The 17,632-nt window shown below is 44.9% G+C and overlaps 1 protein-coding gene across 1 annotated transcript in view; it reads right to left on the minus strand.

The window, feature by feature from the left end:
- LOC106607552 (protein eva-1 homolog A) overlaps positions 1 to 17,632 on the minus strand; it is an 82,085-nt gene that overhangs the window by 34,983 nt on the left and 29,470 nt on the right. Inside the window, exon 2 of the mRNA XM_014204590.2 lies at positions 2,398 to 2,541. The gene's annotated coding sequence lies outside the window, so the exon portion shown is untranslated. The remainder of the gene's footprint in view (positions 1 to 2,397; positions 2,542 to 17,632) is intronic.

Genomic DNA, 17,632 nt, shown 5'->3' on the forward strand with positions numbered 1-17,632 from the left:
TCCTTCTTTCCACTCCTCTCCTCTTTTGACCTCACCCTCTCAACGTCCACCCCTACTCACAAGGCAGGCAATACGCTTGACCTCATCTTTACTAGATGCTGTTCTTCTACTAATCTCACTGCAACTCCCCTCCAAGTCTCCGATCACTACCTTGTATCCTTTTCCCTCTCGCTCTCCTCCAACACTACTCACTCTGCCCCTACTCAGATGGTATTGCGCCGTCGCAACCTTCGCTCTCTCTCTCCTGCTACTCTCTCCTCTTCCATCCTATCATCTCTTCCCTCTGCTCAATACTTCTCCAACCAATCTCCTGATTCTGCCTCTTCAACCCTCCTCTCCTCCCTTTCTGCATCCTTTGACTCTCTATGTCCCCTATCCTCCCGACTGGCTCGGTCCTCCCCTCCTGCTCCGTGGCTTGACGACTCATTGCGAGCTCACAGAACAGGGCTCCGGGCAGCTGAGCAGAAATGGAGGAAAACTAGCCTCCCTGCGGACCTGGCATCTTTTCACTCCCTCCTCTCTACATTTTCCTCCTCTGTTTCTGCTGCTAAAGCCACTTTCTACCACTCTAACTTCCAAGCATCTGCCTCTAACCCTAGGAAGCTCTATGCCACCTTCTCCTCCCTCCTGAATCCTCCCCCCCCTCCTCCCTCTCTGCGGATGACTTCGTCAACCATTTTGAAAAGAAGGTCGACGACATCCGATCCTCGTTTGTTAAGTCAAACGACACCGCTGGTCCTGCTCACATTGCCCTACCCTATGCTTTGACCTCTTTCTCCCCTCTCTCTCCAGATGAAATCTTGCATCTTGTGACGGCCGGCCGCCCAACAACCTGCCCGCTTGACCCTATCCCCTCCTCTCTTCTCCAGACCATTTCCGGAGACCTTCTCCCTTACCTGACCTCACTCATCAACTCATCCTTGACCGCTGGCTACGTCCCTTCCGTCTTCAAGAGAGCGAGAGTTGCACCCCTTCTCAAAAAACCTACACTCGATCCCTCCGATGTCAACAACTACAGACCAGTATCCCTTCTTTCTTTTCTCTCCAAAACTCTTGAACGTGCCATCCTTGGCCAGCTCTCCTGCTATCTCTCTCAGAATGACCTTCTTGATCCAAATCAGTCAGGTTTCAAGGCTGGTCATTCAACTGAGACTGCTCTTCTCTGTGTCACGGAGGCTCTGAGCACTGCTAAAGCTAACTCTCTCTCCTCTGCTCTCATCCTTCTAGACCTATCTGCTGCCTTTGATACTGTGAACCATCAGCTCCTCCTCTCCACCCTCTCCGAGTTGGGTATCTCCGGCGCGGCTCACTCTTGGATTGCCTCCTATCTGACAGGTCGCTCCTACCAGGTGGCGTGGCGAGAATCCGTCTCCGCACCACGTGCTCTCACCACTGGTGTCCCCCAGGGCTCAGTTCTAGGCCCTCTCCTATTCTCGCTATACACCAAGTCACTTGGCTCTGTCATATCCTCACATGGTCTCTCCTATCATTGCTACGCAGACGACACACAACTAATCTTCTCCTTTCCCCCTTCTGATAACCAGGTGGCGAATCGCATCTCTGCATGTCTGGTAGACATATCAGTGTGGATTACGGATCACCACCTCAAGCTGAACCTCGGCAAGACGGAGCTGCTCTTCCTCCCGGGGAAGGACTGCCCTTTCCATGATCTCGCCATCACGGTGGACAACTCCATTGTGTCCTCCTCCCAGAGTGCTAAGAGCCTCGGCGTGACCCTGGACAACACCCTGTCGTTCTCCGCTAACATCAAGGCAGTGACCCGATCATGTAGATTCATGCTATACAACATTCGCAGAGTACGACCCTGCCTTACACAGGAAGCGGCGCAGGTCCTAATCCAGTTCTCTCACGTCACCCCGCTCCTCAGCACACTCCACTGGCTTCCAGTTGAAGCTCGCATCTGCTACAAGACCATGGTGCTTGCCTACGAAGCTGTGAGGGGAATGGCACCTCCGTACCTTCAGGCTCTGATCAGGCCCTACACCCAAACAAGGGCACTGCGTTCATCCACCTCTGGCCTGCTGGCCCCCCTACCTCTGCAGAAGCACAGTTCCCGCTCAGCCCAGTCAAAACTGTTCGCTGCTCTGGCACCCCAATGGTGGAACAAGCTCCCTCACGACGCCAGGACAGCGGAATCAATCACCACCTTCCGTAGACACCTGAAACCCCACCTCTTTAAGGAATACCTGGGATAGGATATTGTAATCCTTCTAACCCCCCCCCCCCCCCAAAAAAAAAGATATAGATGTACTATTGTAAAGTGGTTGTTCCACTGGATATCTTAAGGTGAATGCAACAATTTGTAAGTCGCTCTGGATAAGAGCGTCTGCTAAATGATGTAAATGTAAATGTAAATATGGGTATGTAGCAGCTCACCTGAGAGCAAAGACTCTGAGGTTATGACCGAGGTCCCATCAGGGGGGGCGCTGTATCCAACCACGTTTGGGTCATTGGCACTGGGTGACGGGGGGTACACTGCCACTCTGGGGTTGGGCTCTTGCAACAGCAACTTCTTTGGGACTGGAGAGAGGGAGGGAGGGATGGAGGGAAAGTTTGAATTTCAACCCAAATTGATTAGAAAAATATATGATTCTCTACTCCCTGACAGTGAGATGGATAGTGAGAGAGAGTGAAGTTTTAACCTCAAACCGAATATCAAATACCTCAAACCAAATAGCCCAACATACATTGAGTGTACAAAACATTAGGAACACCTTCCTAATATTTAGTTGCACCCACTTTTGCCCTCAGAATAGCCTCAATTCATCAGGGTATGAACTCTACAAGGTGTTGAAAGCGTTCCACAGGGATGCTGGCCCATGTTGACTCCAATGCTTTCCACAGTTGTGTCAAGTTGGCTGGATGTCCTTTGGGTGGTGGACCATTCTTGATACACACAGGAAACTGTTTAGCATGAAAAACCCAGCAGCGCTGCAGTTAACACACTCAAACCGGTGCGCCTGGTGTCTTGCCCATTCACCCTCTGAATGGCACACATACACAATCCATGTCTCAATTGTCTCAAGGCTTAAAAATCCTTCTTTAACTTGTCTCCTCCCCTTCATCTACACTGATTGAAGTTCATTTAACAAGTGACATCAATAAGGGATCATAGATTTCACCTGGATTCACCTGGTCTGTCTATGTCATGGAAAGAGCAGTTCTTAATGTTTTGTACACTCAGTGTATGTCATGCTCTGCTCATGTACAGAGAAAGAGAAAGATAAAAGGGAGAGAGAGAGACACAGGGAGGGGGGGGGGGCTCGGAAGGAGGGCGGAAGGACAAACAGAGTCACAACCCGTGATTCACCCACTTCTTCTGACCCCGCAGAGGGCTATTCCAGAAAGTTACGCTTCTCTCCCCTCTAACCTCCCCCTTCATACCACGTCACAACATCCTGTGAGTCAGGGAAAACCGCACTCTCGACCCAGACATACACACAGGACCCACAATGCAACGGGGTAATACATTCCTTCCCCTCACATGTGGTTTTACGAGTCCGACCTGACTGCAATCTCTGGTCACCGTGTCTGTCCCTATCACGGATGATTTATTGCCTACAAAACCGTCCGCGTGTCTGTCTGTCTGCCTGCCCTCCAATTTCCATTGGCCCGCACAAAAACAACTAAACTCTGCAGTAGCACAGGCACTAATAATGAAAACTCATACAACAAAAGACAAATTCAAAATGTGATTCGGGGAGAAAAAGGGAATATTTGTTTGAAAGCCCTTGGTGTATAAACAAACTGATCACATTTCCTGAGACATTATTGGGCTGCGCTCCAAGAAAGATACAATAAAAGACCTGGCCCAGACCTCACATAGCCCATAGAGGCCTTAATTTCTCTGCAAATTAATTGAAAATAAAATACAGAAATATTATCTCATTTACATAAGTATTCACACCGCTGAGTCATGTTAGAATCACCTTTGGCAGCGATTACAGCTGTACGTCTTTCTGAGTAAATCTCTAAGAGCTAGATTGTACAATATTTGCACATTATTCTTTTCAAAATTCTTCAAGCTCTGGTTGTTGATCATTGCTAGACAGCCATTTTCAAGTCTTGCCATAGATTTTGAAGCCGATTTAAGTCCAAAACTTTAACTAGGCAACTCAGGAACATTCAACGTCGTCTCGGTAAGAAACTCCATTGTATATTTGGCCTTGTGTTATAGGTTATTGTTTTGCTGAAAGGTGAATTCATCTCCCAGTGTCTGGTGGAAAGCAGACTGAACCAGGTTTTCCTCTAGGATGTTGCCTGTGCTCAGCTCCATTCCCTTTATTTTGTATAATAAAAATCTTCCCAGTCCTTAAAGCTACCATATGTAACTTTTTGTGCGACCGAGACCAAATTCACATAGAAATGTGAGTTATATATCTTTCATTCTCATTGAAAGCAAGTCTAAGAAGTGGTAGATCCGTTCTTTTTGTGCTATTTCTATGCTTACTGTTCTTAAGTTTGAAATACAATATTTTTGGTTATGGAAAATATATTTCTCACCGGTTTAGATGGTACAATGAGTCTCTACACTAGACTTGCTTGTTTTGTCACATAAACTGAAATTAGGAGAACTATTATAATTTTAGCAACCAGGAAATGGTGGAACGATTTCTGCATAGTGCACCTTTAACAATTATAAGCATACCCATAACATGATGCAGCCACTTGAAAATATAGAGAATGTTATGCCTGTATCTTTGTAGTGACTGGGTATATTGATACACCATCCAAAGTGTAATTAATAACCATTCTCAAAGGGATATTCAATGTCTGTTTTTTTTACACATCTACCAATAAGTGCCCTTCTTTGCAAGGCATTGGAAAACCACCCTGTTCTTTGTGGTTGAATCTGTGTTTGAAATTCACTGCTCAACTGAGGGACCTTACATATTTTTGTATGTGTGGGGTATAGAGATGAAGTAGTCATTCCAAAATCATGTTGAACACTATTATTGTCCATGAAACTTATTATGTGACTTGTTAAGCAAATGATTACTCCTAAACTTATTTAGGCTTGCCATAACAAAGGAGTTGAATACTTATTGAATAAAGATTCAGCTTTTCATTTTTTATTCATTTGTAAACATTTCTAAAAACACCAATCCACTGACACTATGGGGTATTGTGTGTAGGGCAGTGATACAACATCTCAATTTAATCCATGTTAAATTCAGGATGTAACACAACAACATATGGGAAAAGTCAAGGGGTGTGAATATTTTCTGAAGGCACTGTATAACCCCAAACAAATAAAATAACATTTTCTTTGTCACAAGCTTCGTAAACAACAGGTGTAGACTAACAGTGAAATGCTTACTTACGGGGCCTTCCCAACAATGCAGAGAGAAAAAAAATGTAATATTAGAAAAATAAGAACACAACGAATAAATACATACAGTGAGGGAAAAAAGTATTTGATCCCCTGCTGATTTTGTACGTTTGCCCACTGACAAAGAAATTATCAGTCTATAATTTTAATGTTAGGTTTATTTGAACAGTGAGAGACAGAATAACAACAACAAAAATCCAGAAAAACGCATGTCAAAAATGTTATAAAAGGATTTGCATTTTAATGAGGCAAATAAGTAAAAGGGACATTTTTCCCTCACTGTACATACAATGCACGCTCATATATAACCTCAAGCATGCAGTACCCAATCATATATAACCTCAAATATACAGTACTGTACGCACTCATATATAACCTCAAACATACAGTACTCATATATAACCTCAAGCATGCAGTACCCAATCTTATATAACCTCAAATATAAAGTACTCATATATAACCTTCAATATACAGTACACACTCATATATAACCGCAAACATACAGTACTCATATATAACCTCAAACATACAGTATACACTATAAACTAGGACTATTAATTAACTATCTTTTAGGCTATGGCGCATGTTCACCACATACAACAAAATTTTCAACAGTGATCTCAGTTTCACCCTTTTGAAGATCCTTACAACAGAACTCTGTACATTGTAGAGTATTGTTCACCACAAACAAAGCTTCAACCATTACCTCAGTTTTACTTTTCTGAAGACTTTTACAGCATGATCTATTCCTGTTAAACGTTCAGGCTCCCATTCAGTCCATTCAATTCAATGGTTGTGGTGTGTATAGGGCTAGCCACAAATTGAGATGAATGTCCAAGAAAAGACAATCTTGCAGTGAGAACGTAATGATATAATGATGGGGTATATTTTGTAGGTGAAATGTGCAACAGCAAAGTTGAACACTCAGTCGCAAAACTCCATAGACTGCAGAAAACAAAGAAAACATTTAGAAAAAAGAGCTCAGCTGAATCTTACTCCAGCCCCAACCACCATATGGAGTGGTGGGGGGCAAGACCAACCCTACCATTAGCAACGCGCTTTCCCCACCCACCGGAGGATCTGTCTTTTTCAGCCATCTAGAGTATTTCCTGTGTTTGAGAGGTGCAAAATAAACTTGTCATTTAAATCTTGCTGGATTGACTGCTTTAATTTTACTCCTGCGACTCTTTCATACTCTTGCTTCTTCTGCCTGTCGATTTTTTTCCCCTGTTAACGTTCCGAACACAGAAATGTTTGTAATGACCTGTCAAACACACCCCGGGAATGGCTGAAATGGGCTCAATGGAATACATTGTCTTTCCGTAGCATCTATAAGAAAGCTAAAGCTTCGTCTGGGAATTAACGCATCGTCTCGACACTTGCGTCACAACAGAGAAGAAAGATAACTTTATTGAGGAAGGGTGTAAATGTTTTTGTTTACAAATGAGGTGCACTGAAATGAAAGCTACTTCTGAAAATGAACACTCAGATTATTTTGATATTATGTCTGATCTCGCAAACAATATAAAGTATGTATAGATAGGTGTAATCTAGAGCCAAGTGTGTTGATCTTTTATCTGAGGGTATTCTGCTATTGACACACAATTATGAAACAGAACATGACAACAGGAGTAATTAACGAGGCAGTCTAGATAGCGCAGGTGAGTGTAGGTAGGCGTGGGACAGGGCGGGTTTGTGGTGGTTGCTGCCCGGTTCCACCCCTTTATGTTCATTTATTCATATATGCACATACACCCAGTGCATTTATGCAAAAAAGGCACATCATATTTTCATTATTTTAACAAAACAAATAAGTGAAATTTGACATACATTTAAGACCTGAATTCCCACCAAAATCCCTGAACTCCATTATTTGTCCGTGCCAGTAAAATGTCCTATAATTCAGTCAATAGCTGATGGATAATTTTTTGGGAAAATGTGCAGTATCTTCCTTCATCCATTGTCCAACTATACATTTATTAGGATTGTTTTTAAAACCTGAATAATTTTGATGAGCGTTGCTATCACCATACACAAATCAAACAAAGCAAATCAGCAGAACGGGGAAAATAGTGAGAGGGAGAGAAATATGATTCCTGGCCTCCCCCTCCCTCCCCTGTACTCTCTCATCAGTTTGACACACTAATCATGGGTCGGCCCCTCCCCCCACCCTCATTACAGGGCTCTGATTGGTCCTAATTGGCAGCACATGTGGCCTCAGGTCACAGCTGGGAGACGCTGGGTGATGATGGCCCTGCTGTCACTTCGTGAACACACACAGACGAGCATGTACACACACACACACACAAACACAAACACACACTTGCACGTTCTTACGTATGTACCTATGCACGCACACACAGACACACACGCACACACTTTCAATACTCCCAACTTCACAAACTCACTCATATTCTTATGTTCCTGTTCACACAAAAAGATCATGCGTTACAATTCATAAGACAACTACACACATGACTGTGAATTCTTAGTGTGCTGACAATGCTGACTTGTCACGAATCCCACCGAAGGTGGCTCCCCTGCCTGCTCGGGCGGCGCTCGGCGTCGCCGGCCTACTAGCCGCCGCTGATCCCTTTTTCCTTTTCTGTTTGTAATGTCTTATTGTTTGCACCTGTTCCTTATTTGTGTTTCTTGATTTGTTGTTATTTAAGCCTGTTTAGCCCGCCCAGGTTTGTGCGGGATTATTTTACATCAGTGTGCTTTTTGGATGTGCTGGCGATCTGCCTGGATTATTTTCTTTACGGACTGTGTGCCCGTTGTGTATGGGTTGGTCATTTAGTTCACACACCTGTTGTGTTGGCGTCGACCATGTCGTACCAGAGAAAATAAATCTTATTTTTTCTTACCTCTGCTCTCTGCGCCTGACTCCTACCACCACTCCTAGCATTCTTGACATGACTACTAGGAATCAGCAAGGACCACATTTTTAAACGACTGTCGGTTGTATGGGAAATAATGGTCAACAGTAAAACTACTTGACTTGGACTGTTGGATGCAGCCAGCAACACTTAACATATTGCCAAGTAATATAGATCCAGCACGAGAGAGAAAATGTGTTTGTGTGTGTGCAAAAGTGCAAAAGTGTTTAAGTGTTTGTGTGCGTCTGTGTCTGTCTGTACGTGTGTGTGTTACACAGTGAGAAACACAGCGCATAAATCTCTCCAACGAGGCTGCCAGTTCTGAAATGACACTCCAACTTCCCAAAACAGCGATCCTACCTTCTAATTCCCTACTCTATCGGTGCAGCGGGAGCCCATTCTGGAACACCACAGGGAGTGGGAATATTAGACAGGAGAATGCGAAAGAGAGAGAGATCAGTGTTCAACATCATAGTGCCCACGAAGCTCATCACTAAGCTAAGGACTCTGGGACTAAACACCTCCCTCTGCAACTGGATCCTGGACTTCCTGACGGCCGGCCCCAGGTGGTAAGGGTAGGCAACAACACGTCTGCCCCGCTGATCCTCAACACTGTGGTCCCTCAGGGGTGTGTACTTAGTCCCCTCCTGTACTCCCTGTTCACCCATGGCTGCGTGGCCAAACACGACTCCAACACCATCATTAAGTTTGCTGACGACACAACAGTGGTAGGCCTGATCACCGACAACGATGAAACAGCCTATAGGGAGGAGGTCAGAGACCTGGCAGTGTGGTTCCAGGACAACAACCTCTCCCTCAATGTGAGCAAGACAAAGGAGCTGATCGTGGACAACAGGAAAAGGCGGGCCGAACAGGTCCCCATTAACATCGACAGGGCTTTAGTGGTTCGGGTCGAGAGTTTCAAGTTCCTTGGTGTCCACATCACCAACAAACTATCATGGTCTAAACACACCAAGACAGTCGGGCATGACAAAACCTTTTCCCCCTCAGGAGACTGAAAAGATTTGGCACAAGTCCCCAGATCCTCAAAAAGTTATACAGCTGCACCATCGAGAGCATCCAGACTGGTTGCATCACCGCCTGGTATGGCAACTGCTCGGCATCTGACCATAAGGTGCTACAGAGGGTAGTGCGTACGCCCCAGTACATCACTGGGGCCAAGCTTCCTGCCATCCAGGACCTATATAATAGGCGGTGTCAGAGGAAAGCCCATAAAATTGTCAGGACTCCTGTCACCCAAGTTCTCTGCTACCGCAAGGCAAGCAGTACCGGAGCGCCAAGTCTAGGACCAAAAGGCTCCTTAACAGCTTCTACCCCCAAGCCATAAGACTGCTGAACAATTAATCAAATGGCCACTGGCCTATTTACATTGACCCCCCCCTCCATTTGTTTTGTACACTGCTGCTACTCGCTGTTTATTATCTATGCATAGTCACTTCACCCCTACCTACATGTACAAATTACCTGACTCGGTTCCGGTACCCCCTGTATATAGTCTCGTTATTGTTATGTTATTGTGTTACTTTTTATTTTTACTTTAGTTTATTAGGTACATATTTTCTTAACTCTTCTTGAACTGCACTGTTGGTTAAGGGCTTGGAAGTAAGCATTTCACGGTAAGGTCTACACTTGTTGTATTCGGCGCATGTGACAAATAACGTTTGATTTGATTTGAGAGAGAGAAAGAGAGACAGAGAGAGAGAAAGGAAAATAGAGGGGGAGAGAGGGATCAGAATGGTTACTGGAGGCGACCCTAGAGTGTATAACAATAGACTGTGTTGATACTGGCACAGCTATGGTTTGTTTTTACTGGACTCAGGAGTACAGCAGTGGGTGTGTGCATAACGGGGGCATATGCTGACTGGTGCAGAACACAACAACCCTGATACAAAGCCATTCTCTGAGCCAGAGGAGTACTATGGTATAGTAACGCACTATGACTTAGTAACTTTTCAATTTTTAGCAGACCTTTTTATCCAAAGCGACTTATAGGCATGCATGCATTTTACTTTGAGGTGGTCCTGGGAATCAAACCCACTATCCTGGAGTTGCAAGCACCATGAACTACCAACTGTGCTACAAAGGGCCATAACTCCCTATAGCAACACCCTGACAAAGACCATGTTATTCGAAAAGTTGCTTCTCCATCACCTTAAGCTCACTAGCTCAAGATGACTTATTGGTAGAAGCCATAGCAGTGATAAGGATCTGTGTTATTCATTGTGGTCTAAAAAGCAAAACTGATCATATTACTCCAGATCACAGAGAACTATCTCTGAACAGCTGCAATATGGAGAAGGACATTCATTCTACGAGAGAGAGAATGCGTAAGGAAGGAAAGAGAGAGAAGTGTGTAAGAGAGGAGGAATAGGAGAATGAAAGGAAAAGGGAGGGAGAGAGAGATTGGCAGCTGAGCATGGCGGACAAAGAGACAGACACACACACACACACACACACACACACACACACACACACACACACACACACACACACACAATAACTCACAGCTAATAGCATTCCAGAGGAACGACATAGGCTAGGTGAACAGAGCAGGAGCCTAAGGTGTTGAAATTGTACTCTTCTTTTTTTCCCATATTTTTTCTTGTCACCCTCCCTTCTTCCTTCCATCTCTCTCTTCCATCTCTCCCTCATCGTAGCAATTCTTATGTTTTCAGAGTGTCAGAAAGTCTCACCGGGGCATTTATTTAAAGCACGTTTTAACAGTATCCAGCTGACAGGAGTTGATTGGGGCAGCATGTGTGTGTTTGGGGTGGATGGGCAGAGCATAGGTGGTATGAAAGACGGAGAAACAAGATGGAGAGAGGAGCCTTAAGTTTAGAGGTGGGGGTAGTTATGAATAAGGATTGGGGGATTGAGTGCTGAGTGAATCGGGGTAGGGTGTGTATTTGTTTGTGTCCGAGTGTATATGTGTGTGTGGTTTTGGGGAAATACGGACCTATATGACCCTAGCCAAGCTTTGGCATGAACCTCATGTTTATTCTCCCCCCAGCTGAGTACTCCCCTCCATCTATCATAGCACTCACACTGTGAGAATGTGTGTGTGTGTCTGTGTTTGTGTGTGAGTGTATGTGTGTCTCTGTGTATGTCTGCATCAGTATGTGTGAGTGTTTGTGCGTGTGTGTGCGTGCGTGTATGTGTCAGTGTTCATGTCTGCATTAGTGTGTGTGTGTGTGTGTGTGTGTGTGTGTGTGTGTGTGTGTGTGTGAACGTCTGCATTAGTATGTGTGTGAGGGCATGATACACTCATTACACACTCCTTCTCGTTGTGTGTGTATACATACATCAGCACCTACACAGGTTTCTGGACTGGGTAATTTGAGCAGTACCGGGGTCCAATGATGAATTCATCTACTGGGCTGTCTTGACCCTTTTAGGTGATGGAATGTGTTTTGGCTGTGATCAAAAGGCTAAACATGGAGACTGGTGAAAGCACTCGACTTTTAGGGACCTATATCCCCTACCATATAGGCAAGGAAGGCCCCCGCCTAAAACGTGTTCAAAAGGCTACAATTTTGTTGCCTGGGTGGTGCTCTGTAAGGCCTTTGATCCACACCTGGAAATCAACTGAGGTGAAAGACTGACCTATTGTACTATGGTCTGACCTTGGACTCATAACCGGTGGTAGAAGTAGGGTACATTCCAGGATGGAGCAAGAGGAGAGCTTACCTTACCTCCAATATACACACACAGCTGTGCCCCCTGCCCTGGATTCAATTGCATAGTATTTTTTCTCTCCAAATGCTATATTGCATACCACACATCCCTTTGGCTGTGAGCACGAGAAAAAAACACACATAAGCACAAACACACACACACACACACACACACACACACACACACACACGCTCACAGATCCACATGTGCACACAGATACACAGAGCATAGACCATAGCTACTCCCACTCCACTACAATCATTTCTCCCGCTCCATGATCCCAGCTGTTTTAGTCATTGAACCTTTATTTAACAAGGCAAGTCAAGAACAAATTCTTATTTACAATGACGGCATTCGCTTCACTACACTTCTGAAACACAGTTGCTGCCATTAAAGGGATACTTCGGGTTTTTGGTAATGAGGCCTTTTATCTACTTCCCCAGAGTCAGATGGACTCGTGGATGCCATTTGTATTTCTCCTTGTCCAGCATGAAAGAAGTTACAGGTAGTTTTGCGTGCCAATGCTATTTAGTGTAAGCGCAATAATGGAAGTCTATGGGTTTCTGCTCGTATGATAGCAGATAGCACAATGACTGGAAGTCTATGGGTAACTCTAGTTAGCAATTCCACAAGCGCTAGTTAGCAACTTCCTTCAAACCGCACCCAGAGACATAAAAAAGGTATCCATGAGTTCATCTGACTCTGGAGAAAATCCTGAAGTATACCTTTAAGAAACATACACCAAAATAGCTGACCCGTTGACAGGAGGAGGACATAATAAAGCGCTTGAAAATGACACGATTTTAGAGTCCAGTAGACCTCCCAAACAGAATACACACAATAGTACAAACATCTCACACACACAGACACAAATTCCATATATTATAGTGGACTACTTATAGGGATTAGGGTGCCATTTCAGACACAACTAGTGTCTCAGTGTCCTCACTCCCCATGAACTTTGACCCCTCTCCAAACCAAACGACCTAACCAAACAGTGGCTTGGCGGGGTTAACTGTTTGTGTTTCATTCTCTTTATTGGGCTGGTGTGTGTGTGTGCTTGTGTGTGTTTATGTTGTCAATTTATTGGATTAGTGTGGGAGACAGAGAGGAAGGACGCTACTGCAACTGAGTCAACACTCTCATGACTCTTTCGCTAGGTGGGTCAACAAGGATGTGCCTAAAATGCCATGACATCAAAGTGCGCCTTGCCCTGAACTCACTCTCTCCCTCGTATCAGGCTTATATATGAGCTCATCACACAAGCCCAATTTAGCCATTCTGTAAGTCACTTCATATCAAACGTTTCTTATTGAGTGAGAGCTCCTGATGGTGGTAAAACAAGGCTTTCATTAGCTGACATAAATGTGAAGGAAATTAAGGCAAAGACAATGTGAGCCTTGTTCAGTCTGATGTTGGTGGCTTCTTCTAACCCAAACAAGTCATTATCTTTAGAGCGAGCCGACAGCTGAGACATGAATGAGACGAGAATAAAGCTTGCTACAAAGTTCACAGCCTCTGAGCAGTGGTATCCTGCGTTCCATTGTGACATATGTGACATACAGTACTCAATATCAGCCAATCAAATAAGGTTAATAAATATGTAATAATGAGCCTTTCGGCCAACAGGGTTTATGCACTTATTATTATTTTTTATTTATTTAACCTTTATTTAACTAGGCAAGTCAGCCGTGTTCTACAATATTGGACCGTTGGCTTTCATACTTTTGGAATTCCCAGAGCGCTATTTCAAGCAATTTCTTCAACCGTCAAAAAAAAAGGAGCTGATCATGGACTACAGGAGACAGAAGAGAGAGCATGCCCCCATCCACATCGACGGGGCCGCAGTGGAGAGGGTCAAAAGCTTCAAGTTCCTTGGCGTGCACATCACTGAGGTCATGAAAAGGCCCGAAAGGTAGTCAAGGGCTCCAGTCACCTGAGCCACGGACTGTTCACTCTGTTACCATCTGGCAAGCGGTATCGGAGTATAGGATCTCGGACCAACAGGCTCCGAGACAGCTTTTACCACAAGGCTGAAAAGCTAAACCAAGCTGTCTCCCTGTACAGAACTGCACCTTGAAGACTCTTTGCACCGGAGAAACTATATGTACCTTAGAAAGAATTTGCACTGACTACCCATACATTCAACCCTTACAAACAAACACCCATAAACACACACACACACACACACACACACACACACACAACGCTGCTGTTCTATTATATAATATTGATTCCACTACCCACTCTATAAATACAGTCCATTATTACTATGGATACTACCTCTTCTATTACTTGTTATTTTTGACATAATTAACTCTTTTCATTTTTATTATTGATTAATGTACTGCATTGTTGAGGGAGCAAGCACATAAGCATTTCGCTGTACCTTTTATACGTGCTGTAAACTGTCTATGTGACAAATACATTTGTTTTGATTTTTGAAGAAGGCACAACAACACCTCTTTAACCTCAGGAGGCTGAAGAAATTAGACATTATAATTCTCACAAACTTCTAAAGATGAGCATTCTGTAGGGCTGGTTCGCCACATGGTTCTCCAGGGGTGGTGCGGTCAGCCCAACACATCACCGGAGGAACACTGCCTGCCCTCCAGGACATTTACAAGACTCGGTGTCAAAGGACTCAGCTACCTTCCCAGTACTCAGGCATGCACCTTGAGACTAATGCCCCATGTATAAAGAGTAATTCAATGCTGGACATCCTCATATTCTACATTAAGATTTTAGTAATTTAGCAGATGCTCTTTTCCAGGTGCGACAACCACATATCATAGTAAGTACATTTTTCCTCATTAAATTAGCTATCAGCAAAGGGGGAACAAAAAGTAAAGTGCGAGATTTAGTTATAAAAGTTTTTATTTTTTATTTCATTTAGATTTTTACAGGGGCCGAGGAGGAAAAGGTGGGGGGGGGGGGGTCTGGGTTGCTGTGGGTTTATTTAAGATACACTTTGAAGAGGTAGGGTTTCCAGATGGTTTCGGAAGATGGGCAGGGACAAAGAAGAGCTTTGACTGGGCTGACCGGGAACTGCTCTCCCGTAGGGCCAAGAGATGAGAGGTGGCAGAACGGAGTACTCCAGTTGAGGTGTAGAGTTTGCACATAGCCTGAAGGCAGGGAGGGTCAGTTACTCTTGCTGCTCCGTAGGAAAGTACCATTGTCTTTACCCTGATCTTGTCAAGAATTCTGTTTATATACTGTTTTTTATTCAGTGTGTATGTATAGCCTGTATTAGTCACACCCTGATCTGTTTCACCTCTTCCTGTGATTGTCTCCAACCCTTCCAGGTGTCGCTTATTTTCCCCAGTGTATTTATCCCTGTGTTTCCTGTCTCTCTGTGCCAGTTTGTCTTGTATGTTTAGTCAAGTCAACCAGTGTTTTTTTCCGTACTCCTTTTTGCTCCTTTTTCTAGTCCTCCCGTTTTGGACCCTTGCCTGTTTCTGGACTCTGTACCCACCTGCCTGACCATTCTGCCTGCCTTGACCACGAGCCTGTCTGCCACTGTAACTCCTGGACTGATTTGGTTTTGACCTTTTTGCCTGTCCACAACCATTCTCTTGCCTACCCCTTTGGATTATTAAACATTGTAAGACTCCAACCATCTGCATCCTCTGTCTGCATCTGGGTCTCGCCTTGTGCCTTGATAGTATTCTTGACATAGCTCAACCAAATATACACTACATGACCAAAAGTATGTGGACACCTGCTCGTCGAACATCTCATTCCAAAATCATGGGCATTAATATTGAGTTGGTCCCCACTTTGCTGCTATAACAGCCTCCATTCTTCTGGGAAGGCTTTCCACTAAATGTTGGAACATTGTTGCGGGGACTTGCTTCCATTCAGCCACAAGAGCATTAGTGAGGTCGGGCACTGATGTTGGGCGATGGGCGATTAGGCCTGGCTTCCCAAACTGGGAAAGGCCTTTTGCCAAAAAGTTGGAAGCACAGAATTGTCTAGAATATCATTGTATGCTGTAGAGTTAAGATTTCCCTTCACTGGAACTAAGGGGCCTTGCGTGAACCATGAAAAATAGCCCCAGACCACTATTCCTCCTCCACTAAACTTTAGAGTTGGCACTACGCATTCGGGCAGGTAGGGTTCTCCTGGCATCCGCCAAACCCAGATTAGTCTGTCGGACTGCCAGATGGTGAAGAGTGATTTATCACTCCAGAGAACGCATTTTCACTGCTCCAAATTCCAATGGCGGCGAGCTTTACACCACTCCAGCCGGCGCTTGGCATTGCGCATTGTGATCTTAGGCTTGTGTGTGGCTGCTTGGGGTTGGAAACCCATTTCATGAAGCTCCCGATGAACAGTTATTTGACTAATTGACTTGATGGAAAGGTTCCACGTTGAAAGTCACTAAGCTCCTCAGTAAGGACATTCTACTGCCAATGTTGGTCTAAAGAGATTGCATGGCGGTGTGCTTGATTTTATACACCTGTCAGCCCGAAACCAGTAATTTGAAGGGGTGCCCACATACTTTTGTAAATATAAACTCAGCAAAAAAAGAAACGTCCCTTTGTCAGGACCCTGTCTTTCAAAGATAATTTGTAAAAATCCAAATAACTTCACAGATCTTCATTGTAAAGGGTTTAAAAACTGGTTCCCATGCTTGTTCAATGAACAATAAACAATTAATGAACATGCACCTGTGGAACGGTCGTTAAGACACTAACAGCTTACAGACAGTAGGCAATTAAAGTCACAGTTATGAAAACTTAGGACACTAAAGAGGCCTTTCTACTGACTTTGAAAAACACGAAAAAAAAGATGCCCAAGGTCCCTGCTCATCTGTGTGAACGTGCCGTAGGCATGCTGCAAGGAGGCATGAGGACTGCAGATGTGGCCAGGGCAATGTCCGTACTGACATCTAAGACAGCGCTACAGGGAGACAGGACGGACAGCTGAACATCCTCGCAGTGGCAGACCACGTGTAACAACACCTGCACAGGATCGGTACGTCCGAACATCACACCTGCAGGACTGGTACGGGATGGCAACAACAACTGCCCGATTTACACCAGGAACGCACAATCCCTCCATCAGTGCTCAGACTGTCTGCAATAGGCTGAGAGAAGCTGGACTGAGGGGTTGTAGGCCTGTTGTGAGGCAGGTCCTCACCAGACATCACTGGCAACAACGTCGCCTATGGGCACAAACCCAGCGTCGCTGGACCATACAGGACTGGCAAAAAGTGCTCTTCACTGACGAGTCACGGTTTTGTTTCATCGGGGTGAGATGGTCGGATTCGCATTTATCGTCGAAGGAATGAGCGTTACACTGAGGCCTGTACTCTGGAGCGGGATCAATTTGGAGGTGGATGGTCCGTCATGGTCTGGGGCGGTGTGTCACAGCATCATCGGACTGAGCTTGTCATTGCAGGAAGTGCGTTACAGGGAAGACATCCTCCTCCCTCCTGACATGACCCTCCAGCATGACAATGCCACCAGTCATACTGCTCGTTCTGTGTGTGATTTCCTGCAAGACAGGAATGTTAGTGTTCTGCCATGGCCAGCGAAGAGCCCGGATCTCAATCCCATTGAGCACGTCTGGGACCTGTTGGATCGGAGGGTGAGGGCTAGGTTCATTCCCCCCAGAAATGTCTGGGAACTTGCAGGTGCCTTGGTGGAAGAGTCGGGTAACATCTCACAGCAAGAACTGGCAAATCTGGTGCAGTCCA

This window comes from Salmo salar, chromosome ssa06, assembly GCF_905237065.1.
Source record: "Salmo salar chromosome ssa06, Ssal_v3.1, whole genome shotgun sequence".
In the NCBI taxonomy this organism is placed as follows: domain Eukaryota; kingdom Metazoa; phylum Chordata; class Actinopteri; order Salmoniformes; family Salmonidae; genus Salmo; species Salmo salar.